This window comes from Arvicola amphibius, chromosome 14, assembly GCF_903992535.2.
Source record: "Arvicola amphibius chromosome 14, mArvAmp1.2, whole genome shotgun sequence".
NCBI lineage: Eukaryota > Metazoa > Chordata > Mammalia > Rodentia > Cricetidae > Arvicola > Arvicola amphibius.
The window spans coordinates 243,218-248,365 of record NC_052060.1 but is presented as its reverse complement, the minus strand read 5'-3'; the positions used below and the strand labels follow the sequence as shown (position 1 = coordinate 248,365).

Below are 5,148 nucleotides of genomic sequence, written 5' to 3'. Positions count from 1 at the left end.
TCTATTTTGAGTGATGTTTGGTTGCATGTGACTAGAATATATTTGAACAATCATTTGCAAGCAGAACACCAATGATCTAGAGCTATAACAGAATCTTATGATTGGTTTGTCCATTTCAGGTTGCTGGTTGATAGGCCCCTCTAAGGCCCTTCATTTTTCCTTCTATACCTCTCAAGAACTTTGATCAGGACTCTGAGCATCATCCCATCTAACTCTTTAACCAATGCCTGGCAAAAACTGGAATGTCCAGCCCAGCATATTTAAAAATCACCCACAAAAATAGGTTCTGCAGGTCTTCACAAAACCTGGAATTTCCATGAGGATGTCTGATCTTTATAATCCAAGCAGTCAGCATTGAAGTTAAGCTTCCAGGAGGCTATTTGGTCCTTATAATCCAAGCAATCAGTGGTTGAGTTAAAACCCAAGCTTGAAGCTCCACATTCCTGGGTGGAAAGAGAAGCTGGGGACTGATTGAGATGGCTGGTAACTGCATTGGTACCCATGGGACTGAGTGTGGCCCCCGTCCAGGAAGCTGGTGATGCATAGGGGTTAAATAAGATCCACACTCCATGCCCCCAAAGTAGGAAGTTGAGCCAGCATATCCTTGACTATAACCTGAAGCCTAAGTCTAGGTCATAGAATAGGACCTTTGCAAGCAGCAGGAGGAGGTGGACAGTGGGAGATAGAAGCCAGGCTCCAGATAGACACACTGCTGCTGGCAATGGTTGGGACTGAGGTTCTAGAGGGGCGAGTGAACTGGCCACTGGTTCCACTCGCACAATTTACTTCCCAAGCTGGAGAGGTCTTCTTTTTGGCAGGTCTCACTTTATTTTGACCTCTATTCTGTTGTTGCTGCTGTTGTTGGCAGCAATTAGCTCTTCGGTTCTTAAACCATACCTGTACCCTGGACTCTGGCAAGCTGATTTTCAGCGCCACCTCTTCTTGCATGAAGATGTCTGGGTACCGGGTCTTGGCAAACAGAGCTTCCAAAACGTTGAGCTGTGCTCTGGTGAATGTAGTCCCTTCCCTCCACTGTTTCCGGGGGGGGGTGCTGGACAAGAAGCCCAGGGCCCCCGGTACCCCACGGAGGGATGCAGCAAGTCCATACCCGAAGTGGTCAAACTCAGTCCATTGACTGTGAAAGGCGGTTGCTTTAGATAAGACATCATGCTAAGGTTGTTTGGAGGTGCAAAGTCGGCTCATATTGGGGGGACTCAGCCGGATGGTCTCAATTCGCCTGGAGTGGACAGGGTCAGGGTCCTTGGTGGGTAGATTTGAAGCCATGAAAATAGGAGGAAATGGCATAGCGTGGTGAGTCCCCAAGTGCCCTCTCCAAGCGACTGGGTCTGGCATCCCTGTCCTACAGCCCCCGAGAATTTCTTTACAAGAATATTTTTATTAGATTAAAAAAAAAAACAATTCAAATTCCCACTCCCTCATCTCCTCCCATTTCCTCCACATCTTCCCACTCCACCCCCCTCTAATCCTAAGAGAGGGTAGGGCACTTTGCTTTGTGGAAAGTCCAAGGCCTTCCCTACTACATCTAGGCTGAACAAGGTATACATCTAAAGAGAATAGGATCCCAAAATGCCAGTACATGCAATAGAGATAAATCTCAGTGCCACTGCCATTGGCCCCTCAGTCTGTCCCAGCCATACAACTGTCAGCCACATTCAGGGGGACTAGTTTGGTCCTATGCTTGTTCCTTTCCAGTCCAGGTGGAGTTGGTGAGTTTGTATTAGCTCAGGTAAACTGTTTCAGTGGATGAACCCTTCATGGTCTTGACCTCTTTGCTCATATTCTCATTACTTCCACTCTTCAGCTGGACCTTGGGGGCTCAGTCCAGTGCTCCAATGTGGGTCTCTGCCTCTGTTTCCATCTGTTGTTGGGTGAAGGTTCTATGGTGATAGTTAAGATAATCATCAGTCTGACTACAGGGCAAAGCCAGTTCAGACACCCTCTTCTCTATTGCTTAGGGTCTAAACTAGGGTCATCTTTGTGGATTCCTGGGAATTTTTCTAGAGCCAGGTTTCTTGTTAACCCCATAATGGCTCCCTCAATCAAGAGATCTCTTTCCTTGCTCTCATATCTGTCCTTCCTCCATCTCGACTATCCCATTCCCTCAAGTTCTCCTCAACCCTCCCCTTCTCCCCTCCTTTTCTCCTCCTCCCCTACCTTCTACCCCCTGCCCCCATGCTCCCAATTTTGTCAGGAGATCTTGTCAGTCTCCAATTTCCAGGTGGGTTTATTAGGTTTTTCTTTGGGTTCACCTTATTACTTAGCTTCTCTAAGATCATGAACTATAGGCTCAATGTCCTTTGTTTATAGCTAGTACCTACTTATGAGTAAGTACATACCATAATCATTGTTTTGGGTCTGGGTTACCTTACTCAGGATAGTGTTTTCTAATTCCATCCATTTGCATGCAAAATTCAAGATGTCACTGTTTTTTACTGCTGAGTAGTACTCTACTGTGTAGATGTGCCACACTTTATCCATTCTTCAGTTGAGGGGCATCTAGGTTGTTTCCACATTCTGGTTATTACAAATAATGCTGCTATGAACATAGTTGAACAGATGCTTTTGTAGTATGATTGAGCATCTTTTGGGTATATGCCCAAGAGTGGTATTGCTGGATCCTGGGGTAGGTTGATTCCCAATTTTCTGAGAAACTGCCCTGCTGATTTCCAAAGTGGTTCTACAAGTTTGCATTCCCACCAGCAAAGGATGAGTGTTCCCCTTACTCCACATTCTCTCCAGCATAAGCTATTATTAATGTTTTTGATCTCATACACTGGGCTTCAATCATATTCACCCCTTCTCCCAAGTCCACTCTTCCTCCCTACCCAACCAACTTCATTTCTTTTTCCTCCTCCTCCTTCCAGCCCCCTTTTCATGATGATTCCTGAGTCTTGGAAGGAAGGGTGTGATATAGATGTCCTATTGAGAACTAAACATTTCACTGTCTCTTATTCTCTGCACACTGAACAGTTGTGAATCTCTGTATTGATCACCATCTACTGCTTGAAGAAGCTTTTCTGGTGAGAGTTAAGAGATCTGCTGACCTATGGGTAAAATCATGCCATTAGCAGTTAGTTTAATATTATGTCCACTTAGCAAAAATAATAGTAAGTTCTCCCCTAGGGTCTATGATAGGTTCTTAGACACTTTCTAAAATAGATACCCATAAAAATAGTTAAATGGAGTTAACTTACAACAGGTATCTATCTTTACTAGACACTACAAATTAGCAAACAAAATGCCATGTGCTGGAAATAAGTTGTCTCTTTTAGAGCTGTTAACCACTGGGGTCTCAAAAGCAGCATTATAGGCTACTGCCATTCTTCTTGGCTACCTCCAGAATTTGACAGTAATAATCTGTTGCAGAAGACATATATTTGAGTCATAGAACATAGAAAAATTGAGCTAGTACTAACCTTGAAGGTTCTTCCCTAGTGGCTAGCTTTCACAGTGTGGGAAGAGCTTGTGTACACTACCAGCAGAGAAAACTAATTATCAGTGTTATCCAGCTGTGAACTCTACAAGCTACAACAGTGACTGGTGGGCAACATATGGTCACTGGCTCAGTGAGGGTTCAAATGCTATGGGAGTTAACCAACCACTTTCTGATTGTATTGGTTCTATAAAGAACCAAGTTATTAATGAAAAAGATATTTGAATAGATGCTTCTTCATATAAAATACAGATGTCCAATGATCACATGGAGAGGTAGTCACTATAACTACTCATGGGGGGAAAAGTAACTGACATATCTAGCAACACATTAATGGGCAAAACATGGCATATACATACACACAACAGAACACTGCTTGGCCTTTAAAAAAGAAGAGAATTGTGACACTTCCTCCAATACAGATGAATTCTTAAGATATTATGGCAAGTGAAACAAACCATGCACACAAACCAAACACTGTATAATTCCACTTGTATAAAAATCTTTATTAATGGTGTTATATGATCTAGGAGGAGGAGCCATGGGAAGTTAATGTTTAATGGGTAGTGTTTCATTTAGGGAAGATGAAACATTTTGGAAATGGATGGTGGTGTTGAATGCATCAATGTGCTTATTACTAAAGAGCCATCCATTAAAAAATGGTTAAAATTGTAATTTTGTACTATGAATTTTTTACTAAAATATGAATGGCCACTAAATTAAGTCACCAATCAATAGAAGAAACAAAAAGGAGAGAAGCCCCAACTCTTCACACAGCCTCCAATTAACCAGCCAGGAAGCTCTTCCCCAGCCTTCACTGACTACAACACTTTGAGTGAGTGGACAGCCATTGACTCATCAAGGAGAGACCTAGACTTCCCTCTCTACTTCTGTGGGCATAAGTCACTGCTTCTTCTGTGGTGTTAGCTAAAGTAGCATGGATATTGCTTCACAGTGTGTGTCTTAATGTGCTATGCATGCTCATGTTCTCTGGCTAAGAGAATGCCAGCCTTCCTTGTGGCTGTCTCTGAAGATTTCAGCCCTAAAGGTTCTTTATTCAGGTCCAACTGTAGTATATATGAGTCCCAAAGAAAGTTACAAGGCTCCATATGAGTTTTAGACAACCGAGGTCTTTAGTTTGTTCACCTTTTCTTTCTGAGTCTGATATCCAGACAAGTCCCTCAGAACCGTGAAATGCTACATTTGGCACACACTCACTGCTAACAACAGGGCAGTTGCACATATGAACATAAAAGTTATGACAGCATGTACTATGTCATGCCAGATAAAACCCATGCATGGAGCATGGAGGTGAGGAGCTATTGGCAACTGATGGCCATTGAGAGGAGAGTCTGTTTTCAGCAAGGATGCAGCCCCTGAGATTCTGTACCCATACATATACACAGCATGAGTGGACTCCTGGGTTAAAAACAAAAAAAGAACACATTAAGTTTCTAGAAAATAAATAGTAAGGGGTGGTATAGCAAAGGGACTGGAGTGCAGGGAAAAGGAAGTTTGGATTTGATAAAAAAAAAACATAGTATGTGTAAAATTATCGAACAATTTTTAAAAACTATATCACCCAAGGGAAGCTTTGTTTACTCTTCCCAGAGAGAAGAAGGGAGGGGAGAGGAAAGGGGGAGAGGAGTGGGAGAGAGAGAGAGAGAGAGAGAGAGAGAGAGAGAGAGAGAAGA

General features: G+C 43.0%; 1 pseudogene; it reads right to left on the bottom strand.

The window, feature by feature from the left end:
• Nucleotides 1-296: 296 nt before the first annotated feature.
• LOC119800812 lies at nucleotides 297-1,169 on the bottom strand (annotated as a pseudogene).
• Nucleotides 1,170-5,148: the final 3,979 nt, after the last annotated feature.